Source organism: Martes martes (genome assembly GCF_963455335.1).
Source record: "Martes martes genome assembly, chromosome: 7".
Taxonomy (NCBI): Eukaryota; Metazoa; Chordata; class Mammalia; order Carnivora; family Mustelidae; genus Martes; species Martes martes.
This window is the reverse complement of record NC_137894.1, coordinates 36,437,104-36,455,979: the sequence shown is the minus strand read 5'-3', so window position 1 is coordinate 36,455,979 and position 18,876 is coordinate 36,437,104. Positions and strand designations below refer to the sequence as shown.

The 18,876-nt window shown below is 36.6% G+C and overlaps 1 protein-coding gene across 1 annotated transcript in view; it reads left to right on the top strand.

The window, feature by feature from the left end:
* The window catches only part of RSL24D1 (ribosomal L24 domain containing 1), a 42,593-nt gene extending 28,815 nt beyond the window's left edge, over nt 1-13,778 (top strand). The window contains exon 9 of the transcript XR_013967154.1: nt 13,656-13,778. The gene's annotated coding sequence lies outside the window, so the exon portion shown is untranslated. The remainder of the gene's footprint in view (nt 1-13,655) is intronic.
* Nucleotides 13,779-18,876: the final 5,098 nt, after the last annotated feature.

The window sequence follows — 18,876 nt, the reverse complement described above, 5'->3', positions numbered from 1 at the left end:
AGGAAGCCCACTCTCACCACTTGTTCAACATAGTAGTAAAAGTCCCAGCAACAGCAATCAGGCAATAAAAAGAAATAAAAGGTATTCAGATTGGCAAAGAAGAAGTCAAACTCTCTCTCTTCACAGATGACATAACAGTTTATGTAGAAAACCCAAAAGACTCCATCCCCAAATTACTAGAACCCATACAGCATTCAGTAATATGGCAGGATACAAAATCAATGCACAGAAATCAGTTATTTTCTTATACACTTATATGAAAGAAAGGGAAATTAGAGAATCGATTCCTTTTACAATAGCACCAAAACCATATGATACCTTGGAATAAACCTAACCAGAGATGTAAATGATCTATACTTGAGGAACAATAGAACACTCATGAAAGAAATGGAAGAAGACACAAAAAGATGGAAAAACATTCCATGCTCATGGATCGGAAGAATAAACATTGTTAAAATGTCTATGCTTCCCAGAGCAATCTTTACTTTCAATGCCATCCTGATCAAAATACCAGTGGCATTTTTCAAAGTGCTGGAACAAACCTAAAATTTGTATGGAACCAGAAGAGACCTTGAATTGCTAAGGAAATGTTGAAAAAGAAAAAGAAAGCTGAAAAAGAAAACAAAAAATCACGTTGCTTATTTTCAAGCTTTATTCCAAAGCTGTGATCACCAAGACAGCATGGTACTAGAACAAAAACAAACACATAGACCAATGGAACAGAGTAGAGAGCTCAGATATGGACCCTCAACTCTGTGGTCAAATAGTCTTTGACAAAGCAGGAAAAAACTTCCAGTGGAAAAAAGATAGTCTGTTCAATAATTGGTGCTGGGAAAATTGGACAGCTGTATTTAGAAGAATGAAACTTGACCATTCTCTTACACCATTCACAAAGATAAACTCAAAATGGATAAAAGACCTCAATGTGAGACAGGAATCCATCAAAATCCTGAAAGAGAACATAGCTAGTAACTTTGACATCAGCCATGGCAACTTCTTTCAAGACACATCTCCAAAGACAAAGGAAAGAAAAATGAAAATGAACTTTTGGGACTTCATCAAGATCAAAAGCTTCCGCACAGCAAAGGAAACGTCAGCAAAACAAAGAGGCAACCCACGGAATGGGAGAAGATATTCGCAAATGACACTACAGACAAAGTGCTGATATCCAAGATCTGTAAAGAACTTCTCAAACTCAACACCCAAAAGACAGGTAATCATGTCAAAAAATGGGTAGAAGAGGTGAACAGACACTTCTCCAATGAAGACTTACAAATGATCAGCAGACACATGATGAAATGTTCATCATTAGCCATCAGGGAAATTCAAATCAAAACCACATTGAGATACCACCTTACACCAGTCAGAATGGTCAAAATCAATAAGACAGTAAACAGCAAGTGTTAGAGAGGATGTGGAGAAAGGGGAACCCTCTTACACTGTTAGTGGGAATGCACGTTGGTGCAGCCACTTTGGAAAACTTTGTGGAGATTCCTCAAAAAATTAAAAATAGAGCTACACTGTGACCCGGCAATTGCACTACTGGGTATTTACCCCAAAGATACAGATGTAGTGAAAAGAAGGGTCATCTGTACCCCAATGTTCATAGTAGTAATGTCCACAAAAGCTAACTGTGGAAAGATCTGAGATGTCCTTTAACAGATGAATGGATAAAGAAGATGTGGTCCATATATTTAATAGAGTATTACTAAGCCATCAGAAAGGATGAATACCCAACTTTTTGCATCAATGTGGATGGGATTGGAGGAGATTATGCTGAGTGAAATAAGTTAAGCACAGAAAGTCATTTATCATATGGTTTCATTTACTTGTGGAACCTAAGGAATAACATGGAGGACATTAGGAGAAGGGAAGGAAAACTGAATTGGGGGAAATCAGAGTAGGAGATGAACCATGAGAGATGGTGGACTCTGAGAAACATACTGAGGGTTTTAGAAGGGAGGGGTGGGGGGTTGGGTGAGCTGGGTGGTGGGTATTAAGGAGGGCATGTATTCCATGGAGCACTGGGTGTTGTACATAAACAGTGAATCTTGGAACACTGCATCAAAAACTAATGATGTATTTTGTGACTAACATAACACACAAAAAAAGTTAAAAATAGAAATACCATATGATTCAATAATTCCACTACTGCATATGTATCAAAGAAAATGAAAACACTAATTCAAGAATATCTATGCACCTCTATGTTTATTACAGCATTATTTACACTAGCCAAGATTTGGAAGCAACCCAAGTGTCCACTGATAAATGAATCAATGAAGAAGGGTGGTATATGGATAAAACGGACCACTGCTTAGCCATAGAAAAGAATGAGATCTTGCCATTATTGACAACATGAATGAACCTAGAGGGTATTATTCTAACGGAAATAAGTCAGACAGAGAAAGAACAATACCATAGGATTTCATTTAGATGAGTAGTCTTAAAATATCTGAACAAAACAGATATTTTATAGAAACAGCCTCTTAAGTAGAATAAACTTGGTAGTTGCCAGAGGAAAGGTATTTAGGGGGATGGATGAAGTGGCTAAAGGTGATTAAGAGGTATAAAACTTCCAGTTATGAAGCAAATTAAGTCACAGAAATAAAAACTATGGCATAATGAATATAGCCCATAATATTATAATAATATATGGTAACAGTTGGTGGCTGCATATATCAATGGTGAGCACTGACCAATATATAAAAGTGTTGAATCATTATGTTGGACACCTGAAACTAATATAACATTAAATGTTAATTATAATTCAATAAAGAAAAAAAAGAATGAAGATAGCTTAAGGGATTTGTGGGAAAACATCACTTGTATCAACACTCACATCATAATTGTCCCTGAGGTAGAAGAGAAAGGTGCAGAAAACTTATTTGAAGAAATAATGGCTGATAAACTTAATCTGGGGAAGGTATTAGATCTCCAAGGTGAGGAGGTCCAGAGGACTCCAAATAGTATCAACTCAAGGAGAACCACACAAAAACTCAGTATAATTAAATTGCCTTAAGTTAAAAGCAAAGAGAGAATCTTAAAAGCAGCAAGAGAAAAACAACTTGTGTACAAGACTGTGAGCAATTTTTCCAGCAGAGATTTCGTGGGCCAGAAGAGTGGCATGATATATTCAGAGTGCTGAAAGAAAAGAAAGTGTCAACCAAGCATACTTTACCTGACAAAGCTGTCCTTCAGAACTGAAGAGATGATTTTTTTTCCCAGACAAAGAACCAGCCTTATAAGAAATATTAAAAGGAATTATTTAAGGTGAAATGAAAAGGTGATAATTACTAGCAGGAAAATATGAGAGTGTAAATCTCATTGGTAAAGGTAAATACATAGTACAATTCAGAATAATCTCATGTTGTAGCATTGGAGTATAATAACCTATAAAGCTGATAAGACAAAAGTAATAAAAACCATAAGCACAATAATTTATTAATGGATACATTAATAATTAATATTATTGAATAATTTATTAATGGTTAAAAATGTAAGTTGTGATATCAAAAAGAGATTGAAGGGGTGGGGGGAGTAAGAACTTTAGAATGTGTTTGAACTGAAGTTATCAGTCTAAAATAGACTTGTAAGTTGTTTTATGTAAGCCTAATGATCATAGATGCACAAATCCACAAAGCAAACACCTCCAATAAATATACAAAAGACAAAGAGAAAGGAATTAAGCAAACCAGTAAAGAAAGTCACCAAATCACAAAGGAGAGCAAAAGAAAGGAATATATGAACAACAAAGCAGAAAGAATGAACAAAAGAGCAATAAATACCTATAATAAGGGTGGAAAAAAAAAAGAACCATCTATATCCTGCCTACAAGAGACTCACGTAAGATGTAAAGACACATATAGACTGTAAGTGAAGGGATGGTAAAAGATATCCTATACATAAATGGAAACCAAGAGAAAGCTGGGGTATATTATAGATTATGCTGCAAAAGAAGACTTAGTACATTTTAGAAGACTGAGATCAGATTAAACAGTTTTGGACCATAAAGATGAAACTAGAAATCAATTACAGGAAATAAATTGGAAAAAGTCAAATACTGAGATTAAACATCATGCTACTGAACAATAAATGTCAAAGAAGAAATCAATAAGGAGACAAAAATTACCTTGAGACAAATGAAAATGTAAATAAACATACCAAAACTAAGGGGATGCAGAATAAAGCTCTTCTAAGAGCAAGTTCACTGTGGTAAGTGCCTACATCATTAAACAAGAAAGATCTCAAATAACCTAACTTTATACTCCAAGGAAAGAGAAAAAGAAGAACAAACAAAACCCAAGGTTAGCAGAAAGAAGGAAACAAAGATCAGAGAAGAAATAAATGAAATAGGGGACAGAAAAACAATAGAAGGGATGAAAAAAGACCTTTTTTTTTTTTGAAAAGATTAACTAAATTGACAAACCTTTAGTTAGACTAAGAAAAAAAGGGAGAAGACCCAGATAAACATCAGAAATGACAGAGATGGCAACACATAGAAGCCACAGAATATGAAAGATCATAAAGATCATATAAGAGGGAGTGAAGATGGCAGAAGAATAGGGGACTTGTTTCATCTGGTCCCTTGAGGTTAGCTAGATAACTATCAAATCATTCTGAACACCTGTGAATTCAACCTGAAATGTAAGAAAAGAATTGCTGGAATTCTACAAATAGGAACAGCGACCACTTTTTTCAAGGTAGGAAGTGTGAAGTGAAGCTGTGAAGTGAAGGGGATATATCAGAAGATAAATGGCTGGGGGAGGGGGCCTCTGTAAGCTGGCTACTGGAAAGTGATAGAGCCCCACAGTGCAAACCTGGGACCTTTATAAGTCTGCTCCTGTGAGAAAATCCCTGCCTGAAAGGGGCTCAGGTGGCAAAGTGGGGCAGAGTCCTAGGTGGGTCAGTTGGTCTCAGGATCCATGGGGTCACAGAAAGAATGGGGGTGCCTGAACTGATAGAGTTCCCAATCATTGGAGTGGGGAAACTAGTAATGGTCAACAAGTCCAGGAGGGGTCTCTCAGCTCTGTTTGTCATAAACTGTGAACCACAGCACTACCAGGTGACTGCTGTCTGTGCAGGTTCCCTGCAAAGGGCAGAAACAAAGTAACTCTCTGTCTTCAACTGGGAGGATCAGTACAGTTGCACACTGCAGGAGTCTGCAGAATTTGGTCACACAAAAGTGAAGATTGCTTATCCCTGAGGATTTACTGAAGAGAGACGGTTGTAATCTTTCAGCTACAGGGCTGGAGATCAGGGTGTGGTCATTTTTATTTTCATCCTCTAAGGAGGCACAGAAAGCCCTCAGGACAAAGGCCACATAAAGCAACCAGAAGCAGCTTACGTTGTGCCCAGCCCCCTGGCGAGGGGTGGTACAACTCCACCCAGGCAAAGACACCTGAGAATCAATGCTGCAGGTCCTCCCACAGTAGACCAGTTGGAACAGGTGAACACCAACTTTACACAGGTTTGCAAAACTCCAGTGCTAGGAGAAATACATAGAATTAGAGGTTTTTTTTCCCCTTACGATTCATTTATCTTTCAGTTTAAAATTTTCCTTTTTTTTCCCTTTTCAACTACTTTCTTATTTTATCAACTTTTTGTTTTTAAGTTTTAAGTTTTAAATTTTTACTTTTTACATTTATATCCTATGGATATTTTTCATTTTTGCTTCCTTTCACTGTATTCAATTTTATTTTTGTATATACCTAAGTTTTGCTTTCTTTACAACTTTGGGGTTTAGTGTCTTCTAACAAACAGACCAAAATATACCGAGGACTAAGTGGATCACCCTGTTTCATCTACCTAGGAGATTATATTTTCTCTTCCCTGCCTGTTCTCCCACTTTTTTCTTCTTTTTTGGTTTCTGACCTCTTCAGATTTCTCTAGTGTGTATATTGAATGAGTCATGGTTATTTTTTATTTTGTTCTCTTGTTCATCCACTCTTCTCCGGGCAAAATGACTAGAAGGAGGAATTCAGAACAAAAGAAAGAACCAGGAGTAATACTCTCTTCCATAGATCTAATCGATATGGATATAAGTAAAATGTCAGAGCTGGAATTCAGGATAATGATTATAAAGTTACAAGCTGGATTTGAAAAAAGCATAAAAGACACTGAAGAATCTCTTAGTGTAGAAATAAAATCAAATCAGGTCAAAATTAAAAATGCTTTAACTGAGATACAGTTTAAATTGGATGTTCTAAGAGCTAGGGTAAATGAGTCAGAAGAGAGAGTCACTGGCATAGAAGACAAGTTGATGGAAAGGAAGGACTCTGAGAAAAGGAAGGAAAACAAATAATGGACCATGAGGGGAAACTTTGAGAAATCAGCCATAAAGAGAATATTAGAATTATTGGGGTCCCAGAGGAAGAAGAAAGAGAGAGGGGGACAGTATATTTGAGCAAATCATGGCTGAGAACTTCCCTAATCTGGGGAGGGAAACAGGCATTCAAGTCCAAGAGGTAGAGAGGACCCCCTCAGAAATCAGTAAAAATAGATCAATTCCCTGACATATGATAGTGAAGCTTGCAAATTTCAGAGGAAAAGAGAAAATCCTGAAAGCAGCTTGAGACAAGAGGTCCTTAACCTACAGAGGTAAGGACATTAGGCTTGCAGCAGACCTATGCACAGAGACCTGGCAGGCCAGAAGAGGCTGGCATGATATATTCAGGGTACTAAATGAGAAAAACTGCAGCCAAGAATACTTTTTCCAGCAAGGCTGTCATGCAGAATGGAAGGAGAGATAAAGAGCTTCTAAGACAAACAGAAACTAAAAGAATTTGTGATCGCTGTACCATTCTAGCAAAAATATTAAAGGGGATCCAGTAAGCAAAGAGAGAGCCCAGAAGTAACATAGACTACAAAGAAAGTCTACAGAAACAGGATTTTACTAGTAATATAATGATACTAAATTCATATCTTTCAATAGTTACTCTGAATGTAAATGGGCTAAATGCTGCAATCAAAATACACGGTATCAGATTGGATTAAAGAAACAAGCTATCCATATGCTGTCTAAGACGTAAAGACACTTCCAGATTGAAAGTAAGGGGGTGTGAAAGCATTTATCATGCTAATGGACATCAAAAGAAAGCTGGTGTAGCAATCCTCGTATTAGACAAATTTATATTTTAAACCAAAGAGTGTAGTAAAGAGTGAAGAGGGATACTTTATCATACTTAAAGGGTCTATCCAACAAGAAGATCTAACAATTATAAATATTTATGCTCCTAACCTGGGAATAGCCAATTATATCAGCCAGCTAATAACCAAATTAAAGAAACACATTGATAAGAATACAATAATTGGGGACGCCTGGGTGGCTCAGTTGGTTAAGCAGCTGCCTTCGGCTCAGGTCATGATCCCAGTGTCCTGGGATCAAGTCCCACATCGGGCTCCTTGCTTGGCAGGGAGCCTGCTTCTCCCTCTGCCTGCCACTCTGTCTGCTTGTGCTCACTCTCGCTCCTCTCTCTCTCTCTCTGATAAATAAATAAATCTTTAAAAAAAAAAAAAAAGAATACAATAATTGTAGGGAACTTCAGCACCCAACTCACTACAATGGACAGATCATCTAAGTAGATGATCAACAAGAAAATCAAGGCTTTGAATGGCACACTGAACCAGATGGACTTATTGAGAGCATTCCATCCCAAAGCAACAGAATACACATTCTTCTTGATTGCACATGGAACATTCTCCAGGACAGATCACATACTGGGTCACAAATCAGGTCTCAGCCAGTGTTAAAAGATTGGGATTATTCCTTGCATATTTTCAGGCCACAATGCTTTGAAACTTGAATGCATTCACAAGAGGAAATTTGGGAGGAACTCAAACAACTAGGATATTAAAGAGCATCCTACTAAAGAATGAATGGATCAACCAGGAAATTAAAGAACAATTGAAGAAATTCATGAAAACACATGAAAATGAGAACACAACTGTTTAAAATAATTGGGATACACCAAAGGTGGTCCCAAGAGGGAAGTACATAGCAATACAAGCTTTTCTAAAAAAATTAGAAAAGTCTCAGATACACATGGCTAACCTTACACCTAGAAGAGCCGGAGAAGAACAGCAAGTAAAGCCTAAATCCAGAAGGTTCTAGAAGAGAAATAATAAAGACTAGAGCAGAAGAAATCAATGGCATAGAAACAAAAAGAACAATAGAACACATCAATGAAACTAGAAGCTCGTTTTTTTGAAAGAATAAGATTGATAAACTCCTAGCCAGACTTGTCAAAAAGAAAAGAGAAAGGATTCAAATAAATAAAATCTTGAATGAATGAGAGATCATGACCAACACCAATGGAATACAAACAATTTTAAGAACATACTGTAGGCAACTATATGCCAACAAATTAAGCAATCTGGAAGAAATGGATGCATTCCTGGAAACTTATAAACTACCAGAACTGAAACAAGAAGAAATAGACAATCTGAACTGACCCATAACCAGAAAGGGAATTGAAGCAGTAATACCAGATCTCCCAACAAACAAGCATTGAGGGATGGATGGCTTCCCAGGGCAATTCTACCAAACACTTAAAGAAAAACTAGTACCTATTCTACCGAAGCACAAATATGGACTCAAAATTGGTTAAATACCTAAATATGAGACAGGAATCCATCAAAATCCTAAAGGAGAACACAGGCAGCAACCTCTTCGACCTTGGTAATAGCAACTTCTTTGCTAGACATGTCTCCAAAGGCATGGGAAACAAAGCAAAAAACTATTATGACCTTATCAAGATAAAAATTCTGCACAGCAAAGGAAACATGTGACAAATCCAAAAGACAAACAATAGAATGGGAGAAGATATTTACAAATAACCTATCAGATAAAGGGTAGTATCCAAGATCTATAAAGAAAACACTCAATACCCAAAAAAATAATCCAGTCAGGAAATGGTCAGAAGACCTGAACAGACATTTCTCCAAAGAAGACCAACAGACACATGAAAAGATGCTCCACATCACTCTGCATCAGGGAAATACAAATCAAAACCACAATGAGATACCACCTCACACCAATCAGAATGGCTAAAATTAACAAGTCAGGAAGTGACAGATGTTAGCAAGGTTGTGCAGAAAGGGGAGCCCTCTTACATTGTTTGTGGGAATCCAAGCTGGTGCAGCCACTCTGGAAAACCATATGGACCTTCTTCAAAAAGTTGAAAATAGAGCTACCCTATGATCCAGCAATTGCACTACTGTGTATTTACCCCAAAGATACAAATGTAGTGATCTGAGGGGGTACCTTCAGATGATTAGTTGTTTATAGCAGCAATATTTATAGCAGCAATGTCCACAACAGCCAAACTGTGGAAAGAGCTGAGCTGTCCATTGACAGGTAAATGGATAAATATGTGGTGTATATATATACACAATGGAATATTACTCAGCCATCCCAAAGGATGAATACTTACCATTTACATCAACATGGATGGAATTGTGGGTATTATGCTGAGCAAAATAATTCAGTCAGACAAAGACAATTATATGGTTTCACTCATATGTGGAATATAAGAAACAGCACAGAGAATCATAGGGGAAAGGAGGGAAATCTGAGTGGGAAGTCATCAGAGAAGGAGAAAAACCATTAGAGACTCTTAACTATCTGAAACAAACTGAAGGTTGCTGGAGGGGAGGTGGCTAGGAGAATGGGATAATTGGATAATGGTCTCTAAGGAGGGCACATCATGTGATGAGTACTGTGTGCTATACACAACTGATGAATTTTTGAGCACTGCATCTGAAACTAATAACATACTGTAGTTTGGTTAATTGAATTTAAATTAGGAAACAAGATACTATAAACAAGTATCTGCCAACAAACTGGATAACCTAGAGAAAATGGATAAATTTCCAGAAACACATGACCTTAAAAACTGATCATAAATAAACAGAAAATATGAACTGTCCAATAATGTTCAAGGAGGTTAATTTAGTAATTAAAAACCTTTGGACACAAGGAAGCCCAGAAACAGGTGTTTTCACTGCTAAATTGTACCAAACATTTAAAGAATTAGTACTCATTTTTGTCAAGCTCTAACAAAAATAGAAGAGGGAACATTCCCAAATTTATTTTATGAGGCTAGCTTTGCTTTGATATTAAACCACATAAGGACACCAGACAAAAAAGAAAATCATAGGCCAATATTCCTGATGATCATAGATGCACAAATCCTCAACAAAAGAGTAAACTAAAAGGTGCTTGGCTGGCTTAGAGGAGCATGCAACTCTATCTTGGGGTCATGAGTTCAAGCCCCACATAGGTTGTAGAGATTACCCAAGTAAGTAACAAATTAAAAAAAAAATGTTAGCAAACTGAATTCAATAGTATATTAAAAGGTTTACACATTGTGATCAAGTGGAATTTATCCCAAGCATACAAAGTTTTAATATTCATCAATCAATCAACATTTACACCACATTAATAAAGGGAAGGATTAAAATCACAGGTCATTTCATTAGATGCAGAAAAAGCATTTGAGAAAATTTTATATCTGTTTATGACAAAAACCTTCAATAATGTGAGTATAGAGGGAATGTATCTCAATACAACAAAAGACATATGACAAGTCTACAGCTAACATCATACTAAAAACACTGAAAAGTTAAAAGCTTTTTCTTTAAGATTAGGAACAAGATAGATGTCTGCTCTCACCACATTTTTCAACATATTTCTGTAAGTCCTAGCCAGAGAGATTAGGCAAGAAAAAGAAATAAAAGGTATCCAAATTGTAAAGGAAGTATTAAAATGGTCACTATTTGTTGACGACATGGTATATATAGAAAACTCTAAAGACTCCACCAAAAAACTCTTACAGCTAATAAATGAATTCAATAAAGTTGCAGAATACAAAATTAATATACAATATTAGTCGTGTTTTTATACACTAATAAGGAAGTATCAGAGAAAGAAAACAATTGCATTTAAAAAGTACCTGGAAATAAACTTAATGCAGTGGGTTAAAGACCTGTACATTTTTTATTTTTTATTTTTTATTTAAAAAATTTTTTTAAAGATTTTATTCATTTCTTCGGCAGACAGAGATCACAAGTAGGCAGAAAGATAGGCAGAGAGAGGGGAAACTGGCTCCCTGTCGAACAGAGAGCCTGATGTGGGGCTTGATCCCAGGATCCTGGGATCATGACCTGACTTGAAGGCAGAGGCCTTAACCCACTGAGCCACCCAGGTACCCCAAAGACCTGTACATTTAGCCTGTAAGACATGGAATGAAGAAATTGAAAAGATAGGTAAATGCGAAAATACTCCATAGTCATGGATTGGAAGAATTAATATTGTTAAAATGTTCATTTACCAAAACAATCTACAGATTTAATGCAATCCCTGTCAATATCACAGTGACTTTTTTCATGGAAATAGAATAAATCATCCTAAAATACTAATGGAGCCAAGAAGACCTCAAATAGTCAAAATAATCTTGAGGAAGAATAAAGCTAGAGACATTATGCTTCTTGATTTCAAATTAAATTACAAAGTTACAATAATCAAAACAGTATGGTATTGGCATAAAAGGAGATATCTAAATCAATGGAACAGAATCGAGAGCCCAGAAGTAAACCCATGCATATGTAGTCAATTAATTTTTCACAAAGGATATACAATAGGGAATGGATAGCCTCTTTTTTATTTATTTATTTTTTTAAAAGACTTTATTTATTTATTTGACAGAGAGTGAGATCACAAGTAGGCAGAGAAGCAGGCAGAGAGGGAGGGGGAAGCAGGCTCCCCACTGAGCAGAGAGCCCGATGCGGGGCTCGATCCCAGGACCCTGGCATCATGACCCGAGCTGAAGGCAGATGCCTAACGCACTGAGCCACCCAGGTGTCCCTGGACAGTCTCTTTAATACATGGTGTTGGAAAAACTCAATAGCCACATGACAAAAAACGAAGCTGACGCTATCTTACACCAGACACAAAACCCAACTCAAAATGGATTAAATACTTGAACCTGAGATGTGGAAACATACAATTCCTAGAAGAAAACAAGTGACAAGCTCCTGGACTTGGTGAATGATTCTTTGGATTTGACACCCAAAACATGGACAACAATACCAATAATAAACACACAGGACTATATCAAACTAAATAGCTCCTGCACAGCAAAGGAAACCATAAACAAAACAAAAAGGCAACCTACCAAATAGAAGAAAATATTTTCATATCATATATGAGATGAATATCCAAAATATATAAAGAACTAATATAACTCAATAGAAAAAAATCTGATTAAAAAATGGGCAGAGGACTTGAACAGACATTTCTCTACAGAACATATACAGGTGACCAACAGGTACACGAAGAGATCGTCAAATCATTACTCATCATGGAGATGCAAATCACAAATACAATAAGATATCACTAAACACTTGTTGGGATGGCTTTTATAAAAAAGAAATGAAATAACTGCTGGCAAAGATGTGGAGAAAAGGCATTGTTAGTATCAGTGCATTGTTGGTATTGTGCATTGTTGGTAGCAATGTAAATTCATACAGCCTCTGTGGAAAATAGGACTCTCTCATGATCCAGTAATTCTACCTCTGGGCATATATCCAAAGGAAATAAAATCATTATGAGGTGATAGATGTGTTAACTAACTCAATGGGGGGAATCTTCACAATGTATACATATATCAAACCTATTAGCTTGTACACTTTAAATATCATACAGTTTTGTCAATTATAATTCAAAGCTGTAAAAAAAAAAAAGTCTACCAGGTGATTCTAACATTCCCAAGGTTGAGGACTACCATCTATAATATCTAGGATTCCTTAGTTTAGGCAATTAATGCAAAGGGATTTTCATATAATACCTTTTCAAAGATAGTTTTACCAAACACTCTTAAATTCTTTATGTTATCAAGTGGTTCTCCAAAATAAGGGATTTTTCTAGCATGATGCTTCTTGTAACTTCTGTAGCAGTTACATAAATTTCCAGGTACCTCGGGACTCCCTTTATGAGAGCTAACTGGACATTTCTTAAGTTTTAAAACAAATTGGAATATAAAGACAATCATTTTAATTTTTTTATTGGAATTTTAGTAGTATTCTGTTCAACTGATGTGGCCTTGGAATAAAGCAGTGAGGATGATATGGTCCATTTTCCAGGATCTGCATATTTTATCTTCTTTAATTCTCCCACTTATGAGCATCCTGTCTAGGATTCCTCCGTGAATCTTACATGAGGAACACACACTATTATTCTCACCCTTCCATTTGTGCTCCTGTCAAGCTATAGCTTATCACAAAAACCAAAACTCAGCTACTTCAATGGTATAAAGAGGATGTAAGAGTGTAGAGAGTTGGGGGTTTTATTCTGAGAAGTGTATTATATCATCTGTGGGTGGACATAGCTGCAAAATGGGCTATTACTTCAAGCATTTTTTATGTCCTCATTAAAACTAGATTGGTATGTTTCCCAATGACTTTGGAGTTCAAGATCCACTACTTAGATTTGAACAAGTACAGAGTATTAATTCAGATGAACTATTCAATCTCATTTCAGAATGTTTCCATTACAAGGCAAATATTTAGCTAAAGCAGGAGCTTCCAAATTTCTTAGTCTTGACTTAAGAAAATATTCAAAGAAACCACTTTGTCTTTATTTTTTTTCTTCCTAGGAATGAAACTACAGTCATGAGAACAGTGAACAGGTATTATCTTTTAAAGAACACCCAGAGCTATGGGATTCAATAAATGAACTGATTCCTTCCCTACCTCCTCCAAAATCTCTTCACTCCAGCTGCAAACTTGAAACTATCAGGTGTTCAAGTCTTGGACTTTTAATTTGCCTCTTCATAATACCCATCCTTCTCTGAAATTAAAATACATTTATAGCTTATTTGTTATTTAAGGATCAACCTCAAATGTGCTGTTTTTGGACAAGGTAAGTTTCAAAATAGTAATTTGCATGGTGTTTGAAATTTTAACTTTTCACTTATCCATCTTCTAGTCAATAAATACCGAGCTGGTCCTATGTGCTGGACACTTTTCAAGGCACTGTGTGGATATTATAGTGAACAGATGGAAATCAATCCCTACACTCATGGAGTAGGGTGGGATAAAATGTCCCAAGTAAAGCCTGACACCAATCTCAAACAGAGAGTGATGTAAAGGTGTGTCAAAAGTTTTAAGATGAGGTTAAAAAACCAAAGTAAAAAATCTTGACCCAGAAATTTTTTTTTTATCTTAGTGATGATATTTTTAAAAATTTCTTTTCAGTGTAACAGTATTGTTTTTGCACCACACCCAGTGCTCCATGCAATACGTGCCCTCCTTAATACCCACCACCTGGCTCCCCCAACCTCCCATACCCCGCCCCTTCAAAACCCTCAGGTTGTTTTTCAGAGTCCATAGTCTCTCATGGTTCACCTCCCCTTCCAATTTCCCTCAACTCCCTTCTCTCCATTTCCCCATGTCCTCCATGTTAGTTGTTATGCTCCACAAATAAGTGAAACCATATGATAATTGACTCTCTCTGCTTGACTTATTTCACTCAGCATAATCTCTTCCAGTCCCGCCCATGTTGCTACAAAAGTTGGGTATTCATCCTTCCTGATGGGGGCATAATAGTCCATAGTGTATAGGGACCACATCTTCCTTATCCATTCGTCTGTTGAAGGGCATCTTGGTTCTTTCCACAGTTTGGCGACCGTGGCCATTGCTGCTATAAACATTGGGGTACAGATGGCCCTTCTTTTCAGTACATCTGTATCTTTGGGGTAAATACCCAGTAGTGCAATTGCAGGGTCATAGGGAAGCTCTTTTTAATTTCTTGAGGAATCTCCACACTGTTCTCCAAAGTGGGTGCACCAACTTGCATTCCAACCAAGAGTGTAAGAGGGTTCCCCTTTCTCCACATCCTCTCCAACATATGTTGTTTCCTGTCTTGCTAATTTTGGCCATTCTAACTGGTGTAATTGACCCAGAAATCTTAATATATTCTAAGGAAATAATTATATGCCAAAATATGTATGTACAAAGATCTTCATCATATTATAGCACAACATTGGAAACAAGGACTGATTAAATAAATAAAGGACCAGTTGAATAAATTATAGTGCATCATGTAATAGACTGTTCTGAAGCCATTAAAAAGCATTCTGCAGAAATGTTTCTAATTATGTAGAAGGATGCTTACAATATATGGAGTGAAAGTTGCTGGTTTCAGAATTTTATGTGATTCCTCTAAAAGAGTGGTTCTCAACTGGGGGCTACTTTGCCTCTCAGGGAACATCTACCAAACTCTGGAGACACATTTGGCTGCCATGCTGGGGTGGTGCTATGAGCTTCTGGTGAGTAGAAGCCAGGGATCCTGATGAACATCTTACAATGCATAGAACAGTCCTCCACAACAAAGAATTATGTGGTCCAAAATATCAATAGTGCTGAAGTTGAGAGACTATGCTCTTAATTACATACAGCATTGAACAAATGGGGTAATGGATGTTTTTAAGTGTTTTTTTTTTCTTTGTTTGGATTTTGTTTTAGATGAGAACATACTAACTTAAGCATTAGAAACAAAAAATATTTAAAAACATGGTGCTATCTCTGCCTGGAAATGTTTTTTCTTAAGAAATTCAGGCATTTTTGTCTTTTCCGACTGCTCTCTTGGCCTGTGCACACCTGATTGCCTATATCTGTAGTGCTCTATTTTTGATGGACCCAGGTTATGTCTGGTCCTGGTTTACTCCTGTTGCATGGCTTGATGTACTCGTGGGGTTTAGTAATGAGCTTTAGCTATCCAGGGAAGTTATCTGTTCTATGTTTTGAATAGCATGTTCTTATATATCCATGGGTTATATTCTAAGGAAGTCAGAGGACCCTGTCATCCCTTGGCACAGGTCTCAGAAAGAGGAGAGTGCACAGTGGATACATCAGCTGCTGAGAACTCTACCCTGGCAGATCTAATCCAGGCCTATCTCCAGAAAAACTGGGGTATGGTTAATTTTCTTTTTTTGTTTAATATTGTGTTTTTAAATGAAGAGTCTAAATGGGCTAATTTAGCCACTTCTTTTTTAAATCCACCATGACTATAAAGATTAACCATAAAATACCTTTAATAAGCACTTGAGTTTTATGTGCATGGAACCCAGGGCCAATGGCATGTGAGTTTGTGGAAGGCTATTGTGATCTTTGCAGAAACTTTTTCAGGATTTCTATTACTTTGAATGTTCACGTTTTATTCATCAGAGAATTAATGGTCTCCATTCTCTTTAATTAACAGACATATTAACTTAGCAGGACAAGCATTGTGAAGTAGGCAAGGCAGATCATATATTTTCTCTTTCACTGGGCTCCTCATTTTCTAACTAGACCCTGTATGCTATAAAAAAACCTTGAAGTTAATTTACTGTTGTTTTCGTAACATAGCCATTTATTGGGGCCCATGAATGTGTATGCACTTCCTTTGATTACATGAAATGTTCTCACCCCCAAAACAAAAAGTACAATTAATTTATTAGTGGATAGTTTGTTTCTGTGGGTAAGTGCCAGTTTATGATGATTCCATCAATACTTTCACCACAGTAATTTATTTCCCATTTAATCACTTTAAATTGAACTGGGATCAGACTGAAAAAGCAGTTTTGCATAATTATAGTGGAGCAAATGGAGATAGTCATAGGCCTTTACCATTAGAAGCCTCATTGCAGAAGCACAGATGGATTAGGAGGTGTTGATAAAAATATGTCCAGGAATAGATCCTTTATAAATATTGTATTAAATTCCCAATGCTTGCATGACAATTAACTGCATTAATTAATTCAGGTTTTCTTATGCTTTACATGGCTCTAAGTAGAAATCCTACAGACTGAGCAGCCTGTGAAGGCACTTCTTTGTCATGCTCAATTCAACTTAAATCATTACATTGTTCAGAAAGGCATTTCTTTCCAGCCTGCTGAGGTGGTAAGTTCAGTATTTAGTAAGTTGTCCTTCTGTGATTCTCTAACCTTCTCCAAGCCAGTGTTGTTGAAGTATGGGGTTGTCTTGTGGGAGGATGGGCTACCTTGGAAAACTGATTTCCAGATAGAGATCTGTATACACATTTTCAAGATTAAGAATTGTACTTGCTGGTTTTGCTTTCTCAAAACTGCTAAGATAGAGGGTGTACATAATAGTGTTCTTCAGGCAAGGGACTTCTTGGTATGTAGTCATTTGTTAACTAAGTTTTTGTCTTAGAATTTTTTTCCTCCTCCTCCTCAGTAAGTTATTGTAAATACTACTGAAGTCTCCCCTTCTACACTGTCATCCATTTCTCTCCTTCCATTCCCAGAGAACCATTATTGGATGAATAGCTTTCCAGGCATGTCTTTATAATTTCACTTCATTAATGTATATCTACAAACATTATATTATTTTACATGTAAACTTTTAACAAATGGTCTCATACTGAAAGTATCCTCTCATATAATACATTTTTGCCTCAGACTTTTTTTTTAGCTACATCCATGTTGTGCGCACAGGTAGAGTTAATTTGTTCATTTAAATGATGTATAATACACGGTCATGGAAATGTACCACAATTTGTTACCCAGTACCCTAGTGAAGCAAATTTTCAAAAAATGTTAATTTTTCACTATTTCAAAACAATCAATTAGTGAAGATTTTTTGGTATCATTTTACTGGGATTTGAATTCAAGACTGTCTGATTATGAAGCCTGTGCTTTCCTCACCCTATCAGATTGGCGCTCAAGTTATGTACTTCTGTTATAATTCAGTTTGATTTGGTAGAACACATTGGTTAATGGATTTAATGTCTAAGGCTAAAATGTAGAAATACAGTAACCAATAGTCACCTGTGGTTACTGAACACTTGAAATGTGGCTAGTGCAAGTTATGATGTACTTACAAGTATAATACTTGCTAGATTTTGATGGAAAACAGAATATAGAATACCTCATTAACAAATTTTGAGTATTACAATGGTAATATTTTAGACACATTGGGTTATATTAATATATCAAAGTTAATTTCCTCTATTTTTACCTTATTAATGTAGCCTCTGGGAAATTTATTTACATACATGGTATTGGACAGTGCTGGTAAGGAATCACTTAAGCTGAAGTGGCCTCTGTAATCCTAGTTGCCAGGTGAGGGCAGCAGAGAGCTGCTAGACTCAGGATTCCAGGTAGGGTAGCACCATGTAGAGGTGCTGTGCTACCAAGCTGAGAAGTTCAGACAGGCAGAATGTCAGCAAAGGGGTTACATGGAGCCATAGCCAATAACGATCCAGAGATTAGATCCTGGATCCTGGTTGAAAAGGACTGCAGCCAAGGCAATTTAGAGGACATAGGGCTGCTTTAAAAATGAAAGCTCTTAATATACCACAGCTTTGAAGTCACATAATTCTGTTTGACTCCTGACTCAGAACTCAGTTATTTGACCTCTGAAAGTCTCAGTTCTCATATATGTAAACTGGGAATAATAGCACTTATTTATTTTTTTGTTTGTGCATTAAGGAGCTTATCATATATACTGGATTTTGCTATTATTATCATTTATTTTAATGAGTCATTGAGAAAGTATAAGAAAAATGGTCTCTCCTTTTGAAGCAGTAGATTCAGGCTGAAGGTCTTACCCACAAAGGTTTAAAGTTACCCATATAAAGCTCAACATGAAGTTCTCTCAGCTGAGAAGTGATACACTGGAGTTCTTAGTAGCTTATCTCTTGCCAAGCAAGAGCCTTAAATTGATTTCTTTTTCTGGCTCTAAGCTGGTGTAATGCATGCATTTGTTCATCCCGGAAGTTTTCCCAGTTCCATGTTAAGCAAGCTTTAGGGATGCAGAGATTAGTGAAATGTGATCAAAATGTTTACAGTTAAGTGAGCAAGATAGATGGGC